Source organism: Acipenser ruthenus, chromosome 1 (assembly GCF_902713425.1).
Source record: "Acipenser ruthenus chromosome 1, fAciRut3.2 maternal haplotype, whole genome shotgun sequence".
Lineage (NCBI taxonomy): Eukaryota > Metazoa > Chordata > Actinopteri > Acipenseriformes > Acipenseridae > Acipenser > Acipenser ruthenus.
The window spans coordinates 100870869-100897672 of record NC_081189.1 but is presented as its reverse complement, the minus strand read 5'-3'; the positions used below and the strand labels follow the sequence as shown (position 1 = coordinate 100897672).

The 26804-nt window shown below is 37.2% G+C and overlaps 1 protein-coding gene across 3 annotated transcripts in view; it reads right to left on the bottom strand.

Moving 5' to 3' along the window:
• The window catches only part of kcnip4a (potassium voltage-gated channel interacting protein 4a), a 353710-nt gene that overhangs the window by 276244 nt on the left and 50662 nt on the right, over positions 1-26804 (bottom strand). The window lies entirely within an intron of this gene.

The following is a 26804-nucleotide window of genomic DNA, read 5'->3' as shown; positions in this document are numbered from 1 at the left end:
ACTCAACAAATCATAGCCAGTTACCAGTGGAGGAAGCTTGTCACAGAGGGTTCAATTGGATGACACTTTATAGGCATTGACAGTAATGCTCTAAAGCATTTTGCAATTGCAGCACCTGCTTTTTTTGGCTCACATTTTACTTCACACTGGATGGTCTGATTGATTGGTGAGACAGTTACAGATAAATACTTCTCAATGTACATGTAGGCCTAATGCTGTATAATGGAATGCAGTACCAAAGCCAAAAAGACTCCAATAATTATAAGCAACACATATTGGCTGCCAATCCAGCATCCACATTTCTAAGAACATATTTAAAGTATCCTGTTTATGGCAGTTAAATTTCAATGACGCTGTTTTGAGGTATATTAAGTCAAATCAAAAGAAGTGGTGGACAAAGCAATTTATGGGAATACACTACATGACATACCAAAAATAAAAAACTATGGGGCTGATGTAAGGATAGGCGTAGTGCAAACAATTACAGCTGCAAAATCCAAATTGCTTAGTGGCCAGGCAATTATTTTGCACTGCGGCCTATGTAAGCTTATGCAGCAATGCAAATTACTCAACACGCTCAATAATGAACTGTAATCATGATAATGAAGGTCGCAATGCGCGTCGCCTGTGCATTGTGCTGTTCAGCAGCTGCACTTACAGCCCAAAGGTGAGATGAGTTAGGAGTACAGAGAGCAGTAGGCACTGTATGAGATTTGTGGAGCATGAAAATCAAACCAAACAAAAAAAGATGTCAGAAGGTCAGCAAAGTCCTCTTGGTGAACAAAATTGAGTTATTTGGAAAAGCCTCTATAGTGGAAAAAAGTAAATGCTGTTGGTGTTACCAGGAGGACAGTCAACCAGGTGATGAAAAGGTAAAATTCAGCTATTAGGTCTAGGATGACTTGCAGAGTGAGACGACAATGCCTTACCACTGCATCCTCCGGCAAAGTAACCCCGGGTTTGAATATGCAGGGTCTTCTCCGTCTTGCCCTTGTCCTCCGAAGGTTTTACTGCCTGTCCTCAACAAGAGCCAGTCGTCGCTGCATCAGGAAGTGTACCACAGCAGGCATCATGAGGCCAATGACAGGTTTCTGAAGGTGTGTGCTTTTATACAGCTCTTAATTACTCGCTTCTACAGTGGTTTGCACCTTGTAACTTTTTGGAGGGTCAGCAATTGTCCAAGTGCAAGGCAAAATCCTTACATCTCATTAGAATGTTTGCACCTGCTTAGTTCCAGATTCCCGCCCAATTCCATGCTCTTCATTTCTTCATTTGAACACATTTCAATATCACATATCACATGGCTAATTTGATAGCGGGTGCAGAACGTCAGGTGAGCACCGTTCTTTTCATACGCCGCATTTTTTGTGGCTGCTAAAGTCCCACTTTACGGCTGCTAAACACGGTTTGTGTGTGCAAAACGCTGATTTTGGCCGCAATATGGGTGTTTTGCAAATCACTTACATCAGCCCCAAAGTATGTTAACCACCTTCACCGTTTTTTAATTTGCTCAACTGCATGTTTATGGGTTTCCTCTATTAAAACCCCATGCATAATGTAAAATGGAAATGTAATTATTCCTAAAATTACCTAATTACCAGCATGCCTTGCTTTTGACTTCAGACAGTCAAAGTAAATATCCTGCTGTTTGGCCGGCAAAATGACGTAGCACACTACGAATGATTCTCACTGAAATGCAAAACCTGTGTACTTTTAAATCACACTTAGTAGAGGCATGAGTTGTACTGAAAAGATGTAATTATTACCATATTTAATGTTTGCCCTATGGTAAATTTAGATTTAAAATAAAAATCGGGAAAATGCAATTTTTTTTACATAAAGCGAAAAACAAGGGGGATAAAATCGTTAGAAATAAAAACAGAAATCTGTCTCTAATCATGTGTGTATAGAGGACAAAACAATAATACATGGTCTCTGCTAAATACATACAGTATTATTAATAATAATAATAATAATAATAATAATAATAATAATAATAATAATAATAATAATAATAATAATAATATTGCAAGAAGGGATGCAGTGAAGTTTAGGAAGAATAATCAAATAATACAAACAAAATCCTAAGGCTGGAGTTTAAGAAAAATAAATAATAAAAGAGTTAATTTACCCAAGTACGTAACAGATCTTACAGAAATCTTTTTATTATTATTATTTTGCCATTAAGCTCCCTGACGTTACTTTATTTCTGAATTCACCTCAAATGCTGTAGCATTAACTACCATCTCCTTAGTTATTTTATACATTGACCAGTGAGCTGGTAAATCTACACATATACCGGTTATTTTATAGATTGACCTCTGATCACACTACCGACAGAAAGGAGACAATGCTTTATACTACTGATAGTTTTTAAAGCAGGTTTAATACATTGTGTAACTGTCCCCATGATTCTCTTTGGTAACCCTAGCAAACACGTAAACAATAAAACATAATGTACTACAGCAGGGGTTTTCAACCTTTTTTTGAAACTGTACCCCTTCTGTCTTTCAGTTTTCAGCTTAGGTACCCCTTTACAATTTTCACTTGACTGAATTTTCACTTGACTGCATGGTACCATAGTTGCGATAAAAAGGCAGAATATTCTTTGGACGCACAGAATTAAAAGACAGTATTTGTGAATCCAGGCCTGGCGGCAGCATGAACGCTATGGGGGGGCATCCACTTATTTAGGTCGGGCTCATTTTGGAAAAGACAAATCAATGAGCATGTATTCTCTACTGTTTTACTTCACTGTGATGACAATAAACAAACAAACAAACAAACAAACAAATAAATAAATCCTATGACAGCGCAATATTATGAACTATACACACAGCACGAATTACCACAGCTCTAACCGTAAGAGTTTTTATTTTCTTTCTTTTAAATTATTATTATTACCGCATTAGCAACAACGGGGTGTCAACAATACTTGAAACGAATACAGTCATACAGTGAGCAGGCCCTGTATAGAGATTGCAATAAACAGATTCCCACACACACCAAATGACTGTAATGTAACAAATGCACATATAATGCTTACTTTCAACTGACTATTTAATATTGAACATAAAAAGCATATGCTCTTGTAAACAATTTGAAGATGGCCTTACGAAGGGGTTTCTAAACACCAGAAGCAACAAGACATTTTTATTATGCTTAGCTTTAATTTGATTTATGATTTCTCATAGATTTTTTATTTAAGCGATAGTGCCCGTCGATGACGGCTGTACCGTGTGATAGTTCTTGACTTTTGTGACGGCGACAGGTTATGCGTCTTGAGTCGAAAGCGAGGGCACTAACGAAAATCAAGAACTATCACACGGTAGAGCCACCATCGAGAGGGCACTATCGGAATTAGTTTTCCGAAAAATATCGGGCATTTTATTAGATGTGAAAGCACTGCAGAACCCCTAAAGTGCCCCTCCATAAATACATGTGGGCCCCCTTGGTGCCCCCCTGTGTGCTATACTCTAGAATCACCACTGTCTGAGATGTAGGTCCTATATTTCATTTTACACACATAAATGTGTCCTTACGCTGAGGGAGAGCAATTCTGTCTCCTATATTGTGCTTGCCACAAATACATGCTTCTTCAGGCTGATGGGTAGATGTTGCCCGCGGTGCGTTACTTGTTCAGTGTTGTTGCCCATGGGCCAACAAATGATGTACAGTAATTTCATATGATATCGCATCGCAGGGTGGGGTGGGATGGAGTGGGGATGGGGGGGTCGTTTCAGCCTGAAAGGCAGGCCCAGCAAAAAAAGTTTGAGAACCCCTGTTCTAGATTATAAAATCTTACAGAATTTGTGGTAAGGAATGTCAATTTCACATTACATTGCAATTGGATGGGTGATTCTTAAGTTAGATAAAACGTAGGGATGACAAGAACAGGCCTATCACTAATCTATGCATACCCGCTGAAGAAAAAAAATATGGTGAATCAAAAAGACAGAACATTGAATAAAGAAACAAAAGCTCAAGCCTTTGAGGACTTCACTAAACTAAAATAATCATTCTACTTTACAGGTGAATTGAAGATAGCCCGGTGGATAAGACAAGATGGAAGGTCCTTCATCCACAACATTCACCCTCAATTCACCAGTCGTAATGCACAAGTACATTATTAATATTTAATTATAGTACCCATTTCATTTTTTAACTTCTTACCTTTCTGGTGTTTTTATATCCAGTGTGGACATTTAAATTATTCTGTCCTTCATTGATGTCAGTTTCTGGGTGGACTCAGGACTGTAACTATAGTGTTGTTTGTTTGAATGTATGCTAATTGCAAGCCTCAAAGTCACCCATTAAGACAAAGTTTTAGCCCCAAACAGACTAGGAATTAAGTAGACCATGGCTGCAATATTAATACTCTAAATGTAGCATGTTGACTATGGTTTAACTGTGCATTATTTAAGATGTATTGTATAAATACATATCACAGGCTTGGGAGAACACGTATTGTGGGTATTTATTTATTTTTTTTAAATTTCATTTTAATTTAATAGTCGCCAATTAATTCGACCCCGTTTTTCTCCCAGTTTGAAATGTCTAATTGTATTTTAGGCTCAGCTCACCAACTTCCCCTGCGCTGACTCGCAAGCAGTGAAGACAAACACACGCTGTCCTCTGAAGCGTGTGCCGTCAGCCGACCGCTTCTTTTCACTCTGCAGGCCCGCCATGCAGCCAACCCAGAGCTACAGCGTCGGAGGACAACGCAGCTCTGGGCAGCTTACAGGCAAGCCCACAGGTGAACGGCCAGTCCACAGTGGTCACTGGTGCGTGGTGAGCCAAGGACACCCTGGCCGACCTAAGCCCTCCATCCGTGCGGCGCTCAGCCAATTGTGCACCACCCCCTTGGAACCCATCCACGGTCGGCAGTGGAATAGCCTGTACTTGAACCGGCGACCTCAGGCTATAGGGCGTATCTTGTACTCCACATGGAGCGCCTTTACCGGATGCGCCACTCAGGAGCCCCGTGGGTATTATTTATTTAATACTGTATACCGGAAATGTTTTTGTTTTTTGTTTTTATTCAGAATGTATCTTTTTTGCAAAAAGCTTTTTGAATGTACATATTAGTCAGAGTGAATACATAAGTAACTTAGTTTAATATGAAACCTATGAGAAACATAATGATTAGGGTGATGAACATAATGTGCAATGCCCCCCTTAACAATATTAGAAAGATGTTATAGCCAAGAAAAGATGCATGAATACTATGATAATATTCATGGAAACTATCTTCATTTAAACCTTATCAGTTGATAAATTTGTTAAACTTGCTCACTAAATCTTGCCCGTACCATTTGGTGTACAGATTGTATCCCTCAAAGACTGCAGTGCTATCCAGCTGCAAGGAGATTCTGCCTTGTACCAGCTTTCAGCATCAGAAAGCAGTCACCCCACATTAATGCAACAGAAAGGAGAGAATATCGGACACATTTCATCTTGTGTAGCATGCATGGATCATTGAGTACTGTTATTGCATCAATTTGAAATACATCTTACATGTATACCTTATGTTTTATGTCTACATTTAAATGCTTTTTATTTTTTAATAAAATTGATTCTCATGGTTGGGTTCATTTTGTATCAGTATGTTATTTCATCTGTAGCACCTATATAGAAAATAAATCTGCTGAGCTGTGAGAGTTGCTAAAAAGGTTTCTGGGCACATTTCTTACATGCTTAACAAAATGTACACAGTAACTATCATTCATCACTGAACCCATTTCTTATGTCTAGAGCACTTTGGTCAATATTGTGCTATTGATATAATAGGCTATATATGAGCCAGGTGATCACAAAATCAACTAAAGGTTTGTGACCTGATGAAGATACCGGCGGTGTCGAAATGCATTGTTTGACGTTCTTCTTAACATTAATAAAAGCTGATTTTAATGGACTACCTCTTGCTTCACCTCTCTTGTTCGCAATCTTAAAGGATCTACAAGAGTGTGCTAATATACCTGTTTCTTGTGTGGACAAACGAGAACATATCAATTAGTTACATCAGAGACGTTCATATATATCTATATATATCTATATCTATCTATATATATATATCTATATATATATATAGTGTGAGTGAATGCAAAATTCTCTATGATGACGGAATTGCACTATTTTGATAGATATTGTTTACCATATGAAATTTTGAGCAATACGTTTTTAATACATGTTATGATGCTCTCCCGATAGAATCGCCACCGCAATTAAACACCTTTATTGAAGCTGCTCACACTCACTTTACTTGTTGATTTAAAATCAATTCATTGAGGCTTCAAATTTGGTATGATGTACATTTACCACATTGATGTATTTTGTAAAGTATACTAGTTTAATCGTTTAGTACATTTTGTGTCTTATTAAATGTACAGAAATGTCCATCCCTAATTTATATCTCCAGATTCTATTACTGGAAGAAAATTGGTCCCTGGCTACTTACATTTCAGCCATGTGAGAATGGCTGGAATGGTGGAACCTGGGGCCTTCATTAGTTGACCACGTTTATTTAACTTGTATCAGTGTTACCAAAGCCTATTCAAGGTGATGTGTGTAAAGCCCTCCTCACGTTGGATGTGTGACGAGAAAAGCAGGCAGGTTAAGCAAATTTCCTTCGCTCCAGGGTTTACCCCAAACCTGACAATAATTTACCCCTTGTCCATTGCCGAATCCACATGAACGACATACACTATGTTTCCTAACCGATGGATTTCAAGCCACTGGGGTGAGTGAACCAAATAAATGGTAACTTGATTCTATCATTATTCACTTTCTTAGCATGCATCTGGTCTGAGGAGGGCTTTCAGTTAAGTCAAAGACTGTTTCTTAAAAAAGAGCAGAGTGCCAGTAGTTTGTGTTTAAACTCTAGCAATGATTATTTTTGTAATCTTGTACTCTGTAATTTAAGTCATTAAAACACATTTACCCGAAAATGAGACACTAAATCTCATTGGCAAGATCATTCACAAGGGAATGCAGCAGTTTCACCATCTGTATTAATTTCAGGAGATTGTAAAAGGGAAAATGTATCCATTTTGTTATGTGGCAAAACGAAGGTCATCCTATCTGGCATTTTTCAATGTCATTCTGTCTAATCCTCTATTGTACCTATTGAGATAACAATATCCCTTTTTCAGTTTTCCACAGACCGCAGTTTTGCCAGAGCCTAAATGGATTTAGAGCAAACAATTGACATTATACTATTAAGCTGTTGGCAAAATATTCAGCAATGACATTGCAATTATCCAATCACATTATTTTTACTTTAAGAGGCTTTGGGCATATTTTTTTTCAGATCCAGAAATGTAACATCCTATTAAAGTAAAACAACATTAATACAGTAATATTCTAATGCATTTTCAAAGAATGGAAAACATCCACAAGAATTGAGTCTCTCTATTACAGTATGTCAGGGAAAGAAAATAAACTCAACGCATCAGGTTCCCATACTATCCCTTTGAGCACATCATCTAATGTGATTGTTTTACATCCCTTACAGCTTGTATGAAGTGATCAATACAGGTAACATCATTCAAATACCTTTTCTTGAATGTATTTATTTACAAAGAAAGAAGAATAAAGTTCCCTATCCAATAAAATATACAGTCTTCTCTCTTACTGAACCCTTGCAGTCAGAACTGACCAATAATCCAGATCACGCTATCATAATGAAATGCATGCTCATTGCAGCTGTAAAAACTGAATTTCCACATGGGCGAATTTAAATATTATTAAAAACAGGGACCGGCACATATACAGTACATGTACTGTATAATACAGCGCAGTATAGTAAAGTATTGTTTTTAATAATAATAATTTCCAGCTAGTGTTATCAGTTCATATTGATATAAAAAGTTAAATTCAGTTAAAAACAATTTACTTTCTCAACAACTTTAATGCTTTCATTACATTCTTTGCTACATGAGCTGGTGCCAAATCTTTCAGAAAAAAATGATAAATGTTCTCTGAAATGTAAAAAGAAGTTTCAGGCAATATTTGAGACAAAGGTAAGATGATTCAATACTCAGGAAAGCTCATTCAGGAAAAGTATACTAACTTGAGAAAATCTCATTACAAAAGTTGAAAAGTGCCAGAAGTGTTAATATACTGTAGGAAGCAATATTGCAAATAATTGCAACATCTAAGACTTTATCAGTGATGCAGTTAAGGTTTTAAATAGCAGGGGTGAACTTTTGTGGGGGGCTGGTGAACCTTTGTGGGGGGCTGGAGATCTGAAAAGGTCTTTGTGAAGCTCTGCAAGTCCAAGGCAACCTTCTGTAATTGTTGTTGTTCAATCCATGGTGCAAGTTACTGTTTTTGCAATTGTAAACACAAAATACGGGCAGGCAATTCACCATAAAACATTCAAGATATACTTAGGGCTTCTGTTTTCTGGTTTTATTAATTGTATTTTTCGAGATGAGCACTTGCTTCCTCTGAAACGTGCGGTCAGCCGTCCTCCAGGCGCCCAGCCAGCCACTGGGGTCACTGGTGTGCAACGAGCTAAGGACTCCCCAGCCGACCTAACCCCTACGCCGCCTGGGTAGCGATTGGCCAATTGCGCGCCGCGCCCTGGGAACTCCCGTCCACGGTCGGCAGTGGCATAGCTTGGATTCGAGCCAGCGATCTCCAAGCTATAGCGCACATCCTGCACTCCAGGCGGAGTACCTTCACCGGATGCGCCACTAGAGAGCCCCTCACATCCTATTGTTGACATTTGCATTGTATTGCAAAGCAAATCTCCTCTGCTTAATACACAGCACGTTTTTTTTTTCGACTAACCTACAATTTCACTTAGCTGTACTCTAGTCCCCCTCCGCTTCTTCAGTTCTGTGTATAATGTATATGCATCAGCATCGCCAAAATGAGAGAGAACCCGTACTGTAACAACAAAACTGATCTGAACTGTAACAACCAACAATCTTATTTTTTTCTTACACTTCATTCAAATAAAATATAAATTTTAAACACTGATCTCACAGCAACTTTTTCCAGTGACTATAATCTTTGCTCACATTTCACTGAGCCCACTGCTCTTCTGCTACGCACAGCTGCTCACTGTACCCTCTAGTAGTTTCATGTCAAGTCAGCGGTGAAGTTCTTGCTGGGGTGGCTACTCTGAGTTTCTGCACAGGTGGGTATTTGGGTCCAGGGGACTCGTGTACAGATTGTGTACCATAGCTACCAGTATAATAAAAAGACAAGGTGCAGTGCATGGGATACTGAATTGCAATTTATTTTTATAAGCACAGTAACTGATAATGGAGCTAGCCAGTTGAATCTGCCTAATCTCCAGCAACCAATCAATGAACAGCTCATTTGCTTGTCTTCGCCACAGAGACAGAAGACAGGTAAGAAGAGTTTGTTTTTCCAGTTACAGTTCATGAATATAGCTGGGGATTGTATGAAAATAGTCATGGATTACATCCTGACTTGATGGCTGTCTAAAGAGGGTCAATGTATGGCCTTGATTCTCAGAGATGTTCTTGCAATTCCAAAGAAAGTTTGTTGACTTGATTAGATGCATTTCCTTGAAAATCAAGCCTTTAGTGTTATGACAAATGTATGGTTTAATTTTGTTGACAGCTTCAGCACAGACCATTAGAGTTCCCTTCCATCAGGTATTACAGTATTCCTGGATCTTTTAATTGGACATCGTTCCCAACAGCTATGTCAAATCAGGTGCAATTGGAGCATTAATGCATCTGTAAACTTGTTTTCCAGCTGGATTCTTAGCAAATGCCAATTCAGTCTCTGTAGCATTGAACAAAGTTGCTTGTTGAAATTGCATTTGAATCCGTACAAAGACATTCTATTATAGATTATGTGTAGTTCAATAAGCAGTACCTCCCTGTGGCCTTAGATACAACAATGACTGTAAAACCATCTGTTTGCTTCTGGAGTCCTATCCCTCATTATGCATGAGGGACATCTTGACTTGCAAGTCATTTTTGATATTGTTTTGTAGATTTCTGTTTTAAGCTTTGTTGGGCCTATTTTCATAAGCATCTATTTGTTATGTAATGGAAGAAATGTCAGGCAAGAAACAGTGGCAAAACCCCAATTCCGACAGTATGAGGAATGTTATGCAAATAAAGTGGGTAGCTAATGAACATACTCCCCGTGCAAAAATCAAAAGGGTTGATGTGGTCGGATTGAATATTTTCCATCTAAAATGGTTCCACCTGTTTCAAAGCCCTAAGGAGATGGGAACATATTTCAAACAGGTTCCGTGCTAAAATAAATTCCAGTATCGTTGTATCGTTTGGACCTTACAGAAGAGAAAGTGCTACTGTGGGAAGTATTAACAAGTAAATAAATGTACAATACCCAATCAAGAGTAACTAGCTGATATGTGTAATGGTTTTAATTAATCAGCACTCATAATTATTAATTACTTCCAAACAAGCTCAAGATCCGGAAAATGTCGAACAATAACAACATAACACGGTTATATAGTCTATACATTTTATCAAAGTGAGTAATTACCATTTGAGAAATATAGCCAACTTAGACCAATTATTTCCGTATCTGATGTGGAGAGACAAATGCATGCCTTTGTTTCATCTAGAATTGATTATTGTAATGCACTTTTTTTCTGGTGTCCCAAAACATGTGGTATCCCGCTTGCAGCTTGTTCAGAATTCCGGCGCTAGAATTCTAAAACCAGGAAAAGTGAACATATTAACCCTGTTCTGGCCTCTTTAAACTGGCTCCCTCTGCAGTACAGAATTGATTTTAAGATGTTGCTGTTACAAGGCCCTGAATGGATTAGCACCTAGTTATTTGCAGGAGTTACTGGCCCCCTATCTTCCAAACCACACTCTGAGATCACAGGATGCGGGGCTGCTGGTTATTCCTAGGGTCAACAAGAGCAACACAGGAGGTAGGGCTTTTTCTTGTAGAGCTCCTAAATTATGGAATGCTCTGCCTTTGTTTGTCAGGGAAGCTGGGACTGTTACAGTTTTCAAGTCAAGACTAAAAACACACTTTTATAAAATGGCTTTCTCATCTTAGTGGCTTTTAATGTAACTTTAAAATTGCTGCTTTTGTATTATGTGTATACTGTTTAAATCTGTATTTAAATGGCCTGAGTGTGGCAGTCGTATGTGTGACATGCAAATATATTTTGGTTGTTCTATTTTTCTGCTATGTACTGTGCAGTGCTTTGCAATACTTTTACATAAAAAGCACTATATAAATGCAATAACTCAATAAAATAATATTCAGGTAATACTTCAGCTTCAGTGTGACATGTCAATTATAAGTAAAAGTGAGCATTCATCAACATTTTACATTTGAATTTCTAAATTAATAATATAATGAAAAAAAAATCTATCTATCTATCTATCTATCTATATATATATATATATCAGGAAAATAATGATCAAAATACTAACTCAGTAAATTCTAATTAACAGGATACTACAAAATCATAATGTTGTTAGCACTCTTTTCTGTGTGTGTGTGTATATATATATACATATATATATATATATATATATATATATACAGTATATATATATGTATATATATATGTGTGTGTGTGTGTGTGTATATATATATATATATATATATATATATATATATATATATATATATATTATACACACAGAGAATACTCATTTTTTGTCTTGCAATGTATGCAGCTACTCGTTTAGGCTGTTGTCTGCTGCTCTTTCCTTTCTCTGACTTTGCTTGCTAGATGTTGATAGCAGTGTCCTTTTTTTCCCCCGACTTATTTGTTGCTTGATGTTGAAAGCATCATTGCAGTTCAAGATGATACACCTGCTCTTCCCTTTCTCTGACTGACTGTATAATTCACTGGAACAAAGACCAGCTTCTCACTCTATTAGAATTATTCATTTTTGCCACAATCGACCTTGAGAACCAGGTGCATCCATGTTTGCTATCTGATTCAGTAGCGTATTCCAAGCTTCAGGAATTCGGGAGGGCCTGTCTTCCCCCAATACTTATCAGGTTACTATGGTGACCAGGGGCCTATTTCTTTCCAAGCTACACTTACACATTTCTCGCTTTCTTTTCTTGTGCTACATCATTAAAGCAAAGTTTAACCCTTTAAATACTCTTATGGTCCTACACTACGAGTATACTGAATGGATTAAGCTACGATATTGTATTTATGTGACAAACCTAAAGATGATTGCCAGTATCACTCGCAGCCTTGTCATTCTTTGCCACCATTTGTTTATATGATATCCTAACATACACTCAAGTGTTATTAATTTTCATAAAGTGCAAACGGGTTCATGAAACTATAATGGAATTAATACATTATTATTATTATTATTATTATTATTATTATTATTATTATTACTGTATTCCTTCGAATTTAAGACGCAGCCCAGATTTGAGGAAAAAATAAAACATTATTGCTTGGCATGTTGAAAAATACGGGGGTCTGATCAGCATTTCCGATCTATCCAAGGTGGTACTGTTTGTTACAAACGCTGAAATTGTAAAAGCTTCTCTTTGAATTCCTCAGGAAGCTAATGACACTTCTTTGAAAATACCTGCCTGTATGTCATGGATGATTAGAGAGCGGGCAGTGACGTTTTGGTTTGTCTTTTCTCAGCAGTCAGTCACGTTGATGTTTGTGTACTCGGGTAGTCACGTCTTTTGTTAGTGATTTTAATTCACACATCGCTACTGTACTCAAATTTAAGCAGGATATTTTTGAGAAGCAAAAAATAGTTCAAAACGTCTTAAATTCGAAGGAATACGGTATTAATACCTGAACATACATTTACAAAATTACATTCAACTGAGTTCTCTAACTGTACTTTTTTTCTTTTTCTAATTGTCCTGATGCACTTGCTTTATTATTATTTTCTATTTAATGTGTCTTCTTTTCTTTCTCTGTATCTTCTGAAAGACATGCCTGTTTGGTTTTTCTGCACTTTTACTACCTTTCAGTCCCACCTGTCTATTGATTGAAATCCTGAAATGATGTACAAACTGCCATTTGCATTATTAACATATATTATTAATATATATATATATATATTAATTCCACCACCTTTATGTAAATTGCACCTATTCCACCTGTCGGAAAACAGCAGAAAAGTGTTTCATTTTATGATGGAAACCATTTTCGGGATAAGGGTCAGGTTAAAACAGATGGAGACAGCGAATTTCAGACTGTTGGAAGACACTTCTGATATTCAAGGCCGATATGGCAAGGCCAATCGTGATATGAATCAAAAATACAAATGTATTTATTAATTATGTCATGATGCACGTGCATCAACATATGAAATGAATAGAATCAGTAAGAGAAAAGCAATAGGCAAGCGTATGTTAATAAACTATAATAATAAAGTAACAGACAAACTAACGTTAATAAAATAACTGTCAAACTAAATTAACAAACCAGTGGCTCTTACAGTAACTATGAATATGAGAATTAATTTTAACACAATGGTTATTAACACAGCACCCCTACATACGTTAAAAAATGCAGTAGCAGCTCCAGATTACTTTCGCGATGACAAGTTAGTTTTGAAAAGATTGAACAAACCAATTGAATTTGAGTTTGATGATAAGTTATCAGGTTACAAACCAGTACTGCATCAGTTTTGAATCGTTTAGCAATGACTTGCTATTGGTGCCAAAACTGTGTTCTTTTAAGCTGCATTCACACTGGGTCAGTTTCAAACAGACTCAGACTGGTTTGTTTAGTTTGAAACTATGCATTGGTGTGCTTGCTGTTCACACATATCTCTGTGCAAAGGGACTGAGTTCATTTGGATGCAAGCTAAAGTTCCATTCTTTTACAGGACCAAGTTTGTTTGTGTTCACAATGCAGTTTTCAAGTGTACTTGGTTCATTTATATGGTGTGTGAACCAGATGTTTACAATATCCTGCAAGGCATATTGAAAGATGGCAGCTATTGATGTATTGCTCTGGTTTTTAATACAGCATGCTTTAGATTCTTACATATTGCTGTGGTAGAAAGCACTGAGGGAGCACTTCGCTGATTTAATTAATACATGTATTGAATGCCTACAGTAGGAGAATAATGCAGTCTTTGAGAAAAGACTGAATGTATTTTACTATTTTTGTGAGTTTTGTCCAGTACGGCTTTCTATCGGAGCTTCAGTTTCTCACACTGTCCATGTAGTATAGAATTACCAGATTTCCATAGTGAAAAACAGGGACTTTGTTTTTCTGAATCTGAATCTGAATCTGAAACTGTTAACAAAAATAACAGTATATAAAGTAACACAATACTAGTTCAAAAATTAAACATCTAGTAAATTTATTGCAGATCATAACAACTCATTATTTTCTTTATATTGTCAACTAGTCAAAAGATGTTAAATGTACAATTTCCATTTAAACATATGGTATACACATAATCAGAATGATTAAACAAATAATCCTTAAGATTGCTCATTTTATTTTTGAATTGCACTAACACACAACCTCATACATTACTCTGCTATTAACTTGCTGAGCACGCTGATACAGTTTTGTGCTTAAAAAAAAAAATACAATAGCAAAACCAGGATGAGTAACAATTTTACTGGTTCTGACCGGCACAAAAAATGAAGGCTGAAAACTGTGACATCTTAATTTTCCCGGCATGTCTGGTAATCATAATGTCCCGAGACATTTTTTTGTTTTTTTTGCTCTACTTGTTTCCTCAGAATATGAACTAAATAGCAAAATGTTTACTTCCTAGTCAGGTTACCTTGTATAATTTGTTTCCTATGTGCAAAATTACCGAGTCCAGCAGTTGTTCACATTGATAAGAACATAAGAACATAAGAAAGTTTACAAACGAGAGGAGGTCATTCAGCCCATCTTGCTTGTTCGGTTGTTAGTAGTTTATTGATCCCAGAATCTCATCAAGCAGCTTCTTGAATGATCCCAGTGAGTCAGCTTCAACAACATTACTGGGGAGTTGGTTCCAGACCCTCACAATTCTCTGTGTAAAAAAGTGCCTCCTATTTTCTGTTCTGAATGCCCCTTTATCTGATCTCCATTTGTGACCCCTGGTCCTTGTTTCTTTTTTCAGGTCAAAGAAGTCCCCTGGGTCGACACTGTCTATACCTTTTAGGATTTTGAATGTTTGAATCAGATCGCCGCATAGTCTTCTTTGTTCAAGACTGAATAGATTCAATTATTTTAGCCTGTCTGCATACGACATGCCTTTTAAACCCGGGGTAATTCTGGTTGCTCTTCTTTGCACTCTTTCTAGAGCAGCAATGTCCTTTTTCTAACGAGGTGACCAGAACTGAATACAATATTCTAGGTGAGGTCTTACTAATGCATTGTAAAGTTTTAACATTACTTCCCTTGATTTAAATTCAACACTTCTCACAATACATCCGAGCATCTTGTTGGCCTTTTTTATAGCTTCCCCACATTGTCTAGATGAAGACATTTCCGAGTCAACATAAATTCCAAGGTCTCTTTCATAGTGCCCCTCTTCAATTTCAGTATCTCCCATATGATATTTATAATGCACAATTTTATTTCCTGCATGCGATACTTTACACTTTTCGCTATTAAATTTAATTTGCCATTGCTGCAACAGTGTTTGCCACTCCTCCTATTTTTGTGTCGTCTGCAAATTTAACGAGCTTGCTTACCATACCAGAATCTAAATCATTAATGTAGATTAGGAATAGCAGAGGACCTAATACTGATCCCTGTGGTACACCACTGGTTACCTCGCTCCATTTTGAGGTTTCTCCTCTAATCAGTACTTTCTGTTTTCTACCTGTTAACCACTCCCTAATCCATGTGCATGCATTTCCTTGAATCCCTACTGCGTTCAGTTTGAGAATTAATCTTTTATGCAGGACTTTGTCAAAAGCTTTCTGGAAATCTAAATAAACTATGTTGTATGCTTTGCAATTATCCATTTTCAACGTTGCATCCTCCAGTCAAGCAGGTTAGTTAGACACAATCTCCCTTTCCTAAAACCATGCTGACTGTCTCCCAGGATATTGTTACCATATAGGTAATTTTCCATTTTGGATCTTATTATAGTTTCCATAAGTTTACATAAAATAGAAGTCAGGCTTATTGGTCTGTAGTTACGTGGTTCGGCTTTGTCTCCCTTTTTGTGGATCGGTATTACATTTGCTATTTTCCAGTCTGTTGGTACAACCCCTGTGTCAAGAGACTGTTGCATGACGGGGCAGCAGTGTGGAGTAGTGGTTAGGGCTCTGGACTCTTGACCGGAGGGTTGTGGGTTCAATCCCAGCTGGGGGACACTGCTGTTGTACCCTTGAGCAAGGTACTTTACCTAGATTGCTCCAGTAAAAACCCAACTGTATAAATGGGTAATTGTATGTAAAAAATAATGTGATATCTTGTAACAATTGTAAGTCGCCCTGGATAAGGGCGTCTGCTAAGAAATAAATAATAATTATAATAATAATAATATTGGGAGGATCTCATCCAGCCCAGGGGATTTGTTTATTTTAAGAGCTCCTAGTCCTTTTAACACTTCTGCCTCTGTTATGCTAAAGTTATTTAAAACTGGATAGGAACAGGTCGACATGTGGGGCATGTTGTCCGTGTCCTCCTTTGTAAAAACCTGTGAAAAGTAATCATTTAATGTATTTGCTATTTTTTTTCTTCATCTATGATTTTGCCATTTGTGTCTCTTAGACATTTAACCTCCTCTTTGAATGTTCTCTTGCTGTTATAATATTGATGTTTAGCAAGTGAACCAGGCTCAGTGTGTAAGCAATACAGACCGAGACCACCTCTTTAGGTGGACCCGTTACGATTCGTTTCCCAAGCGGACTGTGTTGTTCACACTTCACACCGAACATACTGAACCATACCGAGAGCGGACCAAACCCTCTAAACTGACCCAGTGTGAACACAGCCTTCAGCAAAGTTCCTGTTCCTTTAGGCGGAGCATTTACAATAGGAAAATTCAGTTTCACCACAAGGTTGTTCCCTAAGCCGAAGTATTCTCTTAGGAGGTGTTCTTATACACAGAGACTATTTGAAACAGTCCTTAAAAGTAGTGGGAATAGGGTGCTATAGAATGCATTTTTCTACACAGTGGGACATAAAATATACTACAGTAGCGACAATGATACTGAACAGCATTTAAATACTTATTATAAGCCTACTTGGAAAAATCCTGGTCTCTGATTGGTTAGTTGCATTAGCCATACATTAATCCCACACAACCTTTCAACAGGCACATCACCTTTGATTCAAATTACTCTGTCCTAATTCTATAACATTCAATATCTATATAAGTAACCTCGAACTTTTAAAACATGTCAGACCCAGAATCACATTATAATCTTTTTACTGGAAATATGGTATGAAGATTAATTTCCTGAACCAGACAAAAGTACCAGTAATTCACTTTACCTTACTTGTACTTTCTAAGGATAAGTTGAACCGTCTCCTCAGGAATTTTATGTCTGTTTGAATTTAGCAAAAGAAGCAAGACTTTCATTTAAAAACTAAGACAAAGTGGAAAAGCCCAAACACACTTCCCCCAGTGACACCAGCAGAGCTGGAGAAGCTAAAAACTGCACAACATCTAGCAATGTTTAAGTGAACATTTATTCCAAGAATCACTTATCTATAATTCAAGTTAATTAAAGTTTTATCAGATTTATTTATGTAATTTACTAATTTTAAATATGTATGCCCATTAATTAAATAGTAAATTAGCAAGTATGTTAATATAATTGATATACATAAATTATTTACTTAGTACACATTTTAATCAATATTTATTATATTTATGAATAAACTGATTTTCATTTATTAAAATAAAAGACTTTTAAACAAATGTTTACTTTTCACTAGAACTATTTTCTTGCACGCAGTGATATTTACTGTTATTGGAAAGATTTTTTTTTATTAATTTGCTGTGTTAATTAAAAAAGTTAATACATGGAATAATTTTATAATCGTTTTATAATAGCATTAAGGCACTCCAGGGGATGGGTTGACATGATATAACCACACACTTAAGGGTTAAAGTCACTCTGCTTTGCATCAAGCCTTATAATGCCTAAAGAGCAGCGGGGTTCTGAATAATATAGCGTTATACATATCCATGTGTTCATTTAAATATCGTACCTGTAATTTGTATTTTTGTTGTTAGCATCCTGACAAGTTTTTACACATACATTTTGATTCTGTCTCAAAGGTATTTTCAAGATGGCTAACTAGTGCACTCGGGTCCTCTGATCACTGCCTGAGAGTACAAGACTCAACCATCCAGCGGGATGCAGCGGGGTACAGTAAATGCGGCCGCGACCAGCGCAACCATCGAGTGAAAAGGGTCAGGTCACCGGCAGGATATTTAACATTAGGCGGGCCCCATAGGGCACATTTAAACAAAGTCAAGATCAAAATCTTCTTACTTTTTTAGACTTGCCATATGAGACACCACACGGTGCCCCGAGGTAGTCTTGTACCCTGGTCTCTTTCATTCATGAGGTGGATTCTCAGCTAAAAGTAAACTTAATAGCTACAACAAACCAGACACATAAAAAAAACAAACTGAAAAAGCACTGCAAAAAGTCAAGATGCACAGGCTTAGCAACATAGCCTGAATAAAAAGGCTATTATCATCACTGTCTTAATAATTTGTATCCACATTTAAACTTTATTATGATTCGGCTTGAGTCAGGCTTGTATAAGTGCATACTAATGAAACAGCATTGCTAATTTCAATTGCATTAGAAAACTTGAAAATGCACCTCATTCAATCACGATGATGTTCAGGCAATTTTGTTTTCAAGCCTGACCACAGCTGGGATAATTTCTCTCCCTGCTCTGGGAGCTTTGTATACTCTAAAAATACAATCATAGCTTTCTGCTTTGGGATTCGTCCATTTGTTTGTGGTCACTCTGAAAGCTTTTGCAGTTAGGGTAAATGAAAATGCTATTTGCAAGTAATAAAAGTTCACTTACACACTCAACAGATTAGAAAATATCAAAATAATTAAATAACAAAACGAAATGTTTTATTGAGGATGCCTTTTCAATTAGAATCTTATCAAGCAGCCTAAAATCAATCAGTGAGATGCTTACATCATGATATAATTGTACTGTGTGTAAAGCAAATGTAATACCTCTGTGTAAATATGCCTGCAACATCTGATTACATTTTGTACATTTAATTTGTAAAATCCAATTCCTTAGTTCACACTAAAAGATGCAGTCATAATTTGTAGATTTGTAGTGTACGTAGTAGAAGCACTTCATGTTTTTGGACTGCTTTACTGTCAATCAGATTTGTATACAAGGACTGACATAGTCTCATATTTTGACAGAAGAATCTGCTCTAACACTACAACAGTAGCTGTGCATGGTAATGGTCTGTATATCATCCATAACTATATAAAAAATACTACTTTATGGTATTATACAATAGTATTACTAAACATAACTTAAACAATTCTTAGACTTACGCTTTGACTATCTGCATCCTTCTACAGTACATTCTAGGTATGGTAGATTTAAAACAGATAACTGTCTACAGTAGCCCATTCTGGTGAGGCATCATCCATTCAGCATCCCAATACACCAAATGAAAACCCCAACATTCATGTAATTTACCATAACAACTAAAGAAGATGTAGTCATGGTCTTATGAATCTAAACTTTCATCTCTCCAGTATAACACGGTACAAACAAGTGGCCAGTAAATATGATATATGAAAGGTTGAGTGAGATTGCAAAACCATCAGGATACAGACTCATAAAACATGTTTGAGTCTGTGAGGTGCATGAGTTATAAAACCGGTCTGTCACCAGGATAACATCTAACCTGTCCATCAGCTGTCATTCATCTTGTGCACTGTAAAGTGGAATACAATTACAATATAGCAGTAATGGCATTTCTTCTGGAAATCCCTTTTATGGTAGAATACAGATATTCGCAGTGTCTTAGTTTAGAAACTATTAATCAAAGTAATGATTTTAATGAACAGCAAATAATGACTGTTCATTAAACCACACAGGCTGTGTGGTCTAGTGGTTAAATTATTATTTATTATTATTTATTTCTTAGCAGACGCCCTTATCCAGGGCGACTTACAATTGTTACAAGATATCACATTATTTTTTACATACAATTAATGCTCAAGGGTACAGCAGCAGTGTCCCCCCACCAGGGATTGAACTCACAACCCTCTGGTCAAGAGTCCAGAGCCCGAACCACTACTCCACACTGCTGCCCGGTTAAAGAAAAGGGCTTGTAACCAGGAGGTCCCCAGTTCAAATCCCACCTCAGCCACTGATTCATTGTGTGACCCTGAGCAAGTCACTTAACCTCCTTGTGCTCCGTCTTTCGGGTGAGACGTAATTGTAAGTGACTCTGCAGCTGATGAATAGTTCACACACCCTAGTCTCTGTAAGTCGCCTTGGATAAAGACGTCTGCTAAATAAACAAATAATAATAATAATAATTTATAAATCCATGCATTCTGACTGCATAGCCAGATCTGTGCTTGCAACAGTGTCCAATCTTCAAAAGCTGTCTTCTTGTTAGTGCTCCCTGAATTTTAGATTAGTTTGAATTTAATACTAACATGGAATTGTTTGTGTCATCATCATCTCTGGCATTTGTGAAACAACAGAATGCCCTGGAAACATAATTCCAATTACGAAATAAGTTATGAAATAAAGACCCCATTAGGTGGGAGTGGAAAGTGGAAATAAGAAAAGATGTCAGTGACATTCTACTAGCGGATTTTGTAGGAGCTACAGTGCCTGCCTCCCTCGGTGGGGAAAAAAAGGCTGAATCGAATTATGCTTGCTAGATTATCTTTATGTCGACTAGGACTACACTATACTGTAGGGCACACTAACCTTGCTGCAATCGTTTTTAATAAATGTACTGAATGTAGATTGAGAATGCAATTCTAATGGTGGGTTAGAGGATGCTCAGTGATCTTTCTGCTTGTGATGAGGCAACAATTCATGAAATAACCACATGAAAAAGCTGACCAACTCAGTTCTTAACCTTTTTTTTTTTTTAATACCTGCTGAGTCAATTGGTCAATTGCACTGAATTGTCTGTAGAGTTGTGTTATGTCTATCAGATAAAGAATAATACAAAATCAATTTCCTGTTTATACTGTAAAGACTTTTTCTACATATATGCTAATGGTTTTTTCTACGACAGACTCACTTCAGCTAGATACATTTTAAGAACGGCTGCTGACCTACTTTATGTACTGTTCAGCTGTTCTATATTCAGTGTTCTATCAAACAATATACCAAAGATGTGAACTCCCTACTTTATAAAGTGCAACACTAAAGACAGCTAATAATATCCAAGTTCGGACCTACTAGGGATATCATTTAAATTACTTAAGTGGTAATATATGAAATATTACAAACAGCTTGTCACACAAAAACACTCATAAGGAATTAAGAGCAGGAATAGTCTTTAGTTTTAAAAATTAAATACATTTGGTTCTGCCTTGAGAATAAACTCGTGCCACTCATTTGACAGTGATCAGGTTTGCCGGCAAATAACTTTCCACAAATGTAATATGTATATTAGCAAAAAAACAAGAAACACAAATATCGATACTGTAAAGTACATATTGCACTAAGTAAATTATAGTAATATAATTAATGTGAATGTGGCTTTTGTTTTTTGTAGACAGGTTTCTTTTGCACTTTTCTTGCTGCTTCAAACAGGCTGTTATTCCTACCTGATGGTATGATTTCCAGTCTGTCATGGGGCAGTAAACCAATTTGACACATGCCTGATTCCACTTGGTATTTTCACTCTACCCAGCCCAGGGCAAATAAACAGTATGCTACTTGCTTACATCGAGTCAGATACCATGCTTAACTGTGAAGAAACTCAGCATAAATGGCCCTAGCAGACATAACCCAAATTACTCAGTCATGTGTGACTGAGTGCACTCAGGCTAGTGAAAGTGTTTGAAACACTGAGCATTCCAGAACAACTGTTGAGCTTGGTGGTAAAACCATGAGAATATCATTCAATACAATTTTGCAGAGCTGGTTCTTCGGGTTTGGCCTGAGCTTTGTGGCGAGGCTCATTTAGGGCTTGATTCATGTACCGGTGTTAAAACTGGAGTTAAGATTGGAGGTGTGTTATTATCACTCCACGCTTGCTCTGTAATTCACAAATGTACATGGACATGGGGTAGCTCAAAGAAACTGAATAGAAAACGGTACTGCCAATACTTTTTTTTTAAAAGACTTTATACTGTTTTTATACTACTACATTTGTCTTTTACCTTTCAAGAAATGTCAGTGTTAAACTGATAACAGGGTCTAGTGGCTAGACTTTCATTTATACATTTTGGCATTATCTGACAGCTGTTAATTTAAACCAGCATTCTGAACTGCCTCTCAGCGTTTTCTTTTCATTTCTCCGTCTGGCCGCAAAGCTTCTGCTGGCTTGTTTACGTCCTATAGGGGCAGATCTGAGGGAACAACAGTGTTATTTTATAGGGCCAGCAATCCCCCAAGGCCCGCCTCTCAGCCACTCTGAGAGAGGGAAAGCTAACACACCCTCTTCCCCTCCTCTCTGTTTCACTGCCGACTGACAGGCGGATTTTCAGAAGCTGCTGCCCTCTTCCTGCAACACATACGTCAGACAGTCAGCACAGATCTCACGTTACATGCGGGTTTGCTTTAAGTTTATATTTGGACGATTAGAAATCCTTGTTATATGTATATGAATACTTATGCTCAGTGGTGACCACATTAGTAGGTTTCATCCCATTTATTTAAATTTATGAAATTGAAATACTGTGTAATGCAATTACTTCCTAGGTTACTGGATCTTTCACTTTATCACCATTCAGAAAGAGTGGATGTCATTATTCATCTTAAATTGCATGAATGATTTTGAAATAAAATGTATGGACTCATTTCTCATACAACTACTGTAGACACTGAATTTCACCCTGAATTTCAGTCTCCACTGGTCTGCTTTCTTCCCATTACTCCCCTGTGAGAATGGTTGATGACTTGGTGGAAGGGCTTCTAAATCAGAGTTGTTTTGTTGTGGGCACCATTCAGCCTTATGTGAGTCGTCTATCTTTTGAGTGTGGGAGCCTGACAAGCTGGGTCCAGTAAGACCAAAACCAACTACAGTAAGCTTAGAATCTTCTTAAACCTATGGCATTAAAAAGACAAAAATCAACCTTTATCTACCACTACTCTGTCTTACAATAAGCTATGGAGCCTGAAAAATGGTATTAATGAAAAACACCTTAGATGCTTTTGCATTATAATGTGTTGTACTATGAAAGTTCAAGTTGTTGTTGCAGTTATTACTGCTCCCCGTGGGCCACTTCAGTGTGTGATCGTGTAGCAGCTGCTTGCTTGACGTTGAAAAATTGACCAAGTAAAACTCAGTAAAGTTTTAGGCTGCGCTATGAATAGTAATGGTCATTATCTGCATACATTTTATGAATGTTGCAGTATTAAAAAGATGTATTTTGTTTTGCATAACGTGTAATGTTATGTGATATCTGCATGAGGTAGGGCAGAAAATCCCTGCTGTTAAATTCATTATTTTGGGGTGTTTAATGTGATTTGTTGTATTTAAATGTATATGTTTGGTTTGTATGTTGGTGGTGGTTGGCAGGGATGGGGTTAATTCCTATCCCTGCCAAAAACATGTGAGAATGTGGCTGGAGCCTTTATTGAATAATTGATCATTAATTAGGCCACATGGGATATAAGGGGAGAGAAATCCTTTGTTTGGTGGGTGTTTGGAAGGAGGTATGTGAGTGAGAGCAGAGGAGAAAAAGATTTAAGAAAAATAACAATTACTAGACATGCAGGAAGCATGGTACTTGTTTATTTGGTGTCATTGTTATTGATTTGTTTTAGTGCAAACCTTTATTTTGCTCTGTGAGCAGTTTTTTTTGTACAACCTTTTTATTTTATTTTTGTACCGCACTAAAACAGTTTGTCCACAGTTTGGTCCAGGTAGCAGGAGAGGGTCCATCACACTTCAGAACAGGGTCCTTGAAGGTAGCAGGACAGTTAGTGGATGAATAAAACCAGCTGGAGGCACAACTGCAGCATCTTTGTTACTTGAGCATACAGGGTAAATCATGTTTCTGTTAGAATAATACGTCATATACATCAGTACTTAATTGCAGTTAATGTTTGGATTATAAAAACACCTGGAACACGTCCATATTTGTACAGTACCCTTTCTCACAGTTTATGCATGTCCATATTTGTACAGTACCCTTTCTCACAGTTTATATGACACATCTCACTGACTCTCTTCCACACATGCCATCATAGAAAGTGTGCCCTATGTTGACACATTTGAATGGACAGCAGGGCCCAGAGAGCAGAGCTGTCCACCCGAGTGACATTCTGTGATCACATTTCTATTGTGTTTTTATACAAACCAAAAACAGCAGATACACATACATTGAACATATTTTCCCTTTTGCCATATTTTTCCTGGCAGTAGATAGTTTTAATATAACTATGTTATTAAAATATGACAACTGCTGCTGCATAGGAAGTCTATGGGGAGGGAGCCAGCGCTGTACCATCAGTTTATTTGCCGCTAGCACCAATAGTGTGGGTGGATGGGTTGGTTGGGGGTTGGTTGGGGGTAGTTCACAAAACTCTGAATAAAAAAGGATTTGTTAAATATCATTTATTTAACATATTTAACATAATGATGCAACTACCAGCATTCCTCTACCAAGGAATGTCTCTCATTGGGGTTCAGCATGCCCCTGATTTATTCACATCTGCAACTTAGGTGGCACTCTTGCACTTCATCAGTACAGGCTTGTATGTAGCTTCAAAGCATTTCTTATTACTAGTCAGGAGTTTCAGCTCCTGAACACACAGAACTTCTAGAGTTTTCCTGGACAATGTTGGATGGAATTCTGTGTGCAATTTATGCACAATACTGAATATCCGCTCTGTCTCAGCGTTACTGTGTGGTATAATCAGCATGGTTAGCATCACCTTAGTCAATAGAGCAAACTTTGGCTGGCCTGTAGCTGTAAATGTGATCTTTCCAATCATGTACCATGCAGTATCTACCCTGTCTGACATGAATATCTGATGGAAAGTGCTCCACCTGATATGCAGCAAACTCATTTTCCAGCGGATCTAATCTGTCATATGACAACAGGTCAAATCGTCTTACAAAATACAGCACAGATGCAAATTTGGGCACTTGTTCTCTGACTAATGTCAGCCACTTCAGCGTGTTTCAAAACCTCATCATGCACTGGCAATTTTCTGGCAATATAAGTACTTGCCTCTGCATAGTATTTTCTGGCAGAATCAAAGAAGACATTCATCTCATCGCTTCCTAATTTTCTATTCTCCCTGGATTCCTCTAAATATTGCCTTGTTTTCATACCAATTACTAGGTCATCTCTGCCCTTTTGGTTTGCTCTAACTTTTACATCTACATCGTATGCGGATCTTCTGCCAGTGCTGATGAGGACTAAGTGCAAGGAATCTATTTCCTGCTTAAGAATATGAATAAATGGCTCCTCTCTCTGCAAGAGAGTATTCAACCCATCAAAACATGGCAAGGAGGCTTGGAGAAATAGGCAAGACAGCATCACATGAGGGTTCTCTAGGCTGTGCTGTATTCTACTGAATCTGGGGTCTGGCTTCCTAGCTGCTGCTACTTCTGGCTTTACACCACTCTTCTTGCTGAGAACTCTCCCTGTCTTATGGCCTCTCTCTGTAAAGCAAGCAATATGTGCTACACTTAAGTCCCTGGACATTTTCTTAAACATATTCTTTTTTCCATAACATATTCATTTTCCATCTTATGCAAAGCTTATGCTAACTTGAAAAAAATAAGGGTAATTACACTAAAACAAATGCATCTAGTGGGTTTACACCACTTTGTACTATAAACATGTATACTTATTAATAATGAACCAATACAATTTTGCAGACAAGATTTAGAGGGCTACTTTGTAACAGGCTACTGTTATATCTTGCACTAACAGGAATTCTGGTAAACAGATGGTACCTTTGCCACTTGCAGAAGAAGTTTCAACTGCCTGTGTCACTGGACACTTCACTTGACATCATAGCTGAGCCTAAACTCCAATAAAGCAATCCACATGAAGTCAGTCTTGCATAATTTAAGTCAAACGGCTTGATTTAAGTATATCAACGTAAGAACTTATTGTTTAAATAAAAAGTAAAGAGAAGATCAGAGGCATAAACATGTCCTAATTCAATTAACTACAACAATTTTCCAAATTTCCTTAACACCAAGTCAACATATTTTAAAACGCTTTGACAAATTTAAATAGTAGTTACACATACTTTTGGTAGGTTCTGCCACTGTAAACGGTTGCTTGCTTGGCATTTTTTTGGTTGGTGTCTCACTACACCTAGTAGCGTTCTGAACTACCTTGCTCTGACCTACTCGAAAAAAATACATACAAAACATGAATCAACAAACTTGAGTTTCACACTGCATGTGTCAAGGGACATCTCTATTGACCTCACAGCTAAGCCTAAACTAAAGGAGTCCACATAAGGACACATAGTATAAGTTTTACTGTTTAATATTTTAAGTATTTGAGGTTGATGATTTCTGAAGAAGAGGTAGAAATGAAAATGTATATTTAAAGAATTGCATACCAATCAATCAATAACAAACGTAATCAATAACAATAACAATAATAAAGAAAGTCAATAACTACAGTTTTCTTATCTTTAGTGTGGATTTATGCTCAAGATATGTCAACAATTGCTTGCCTGGTGTTTTTTTTTTTTTAGCTGTGTCTCACTACACATG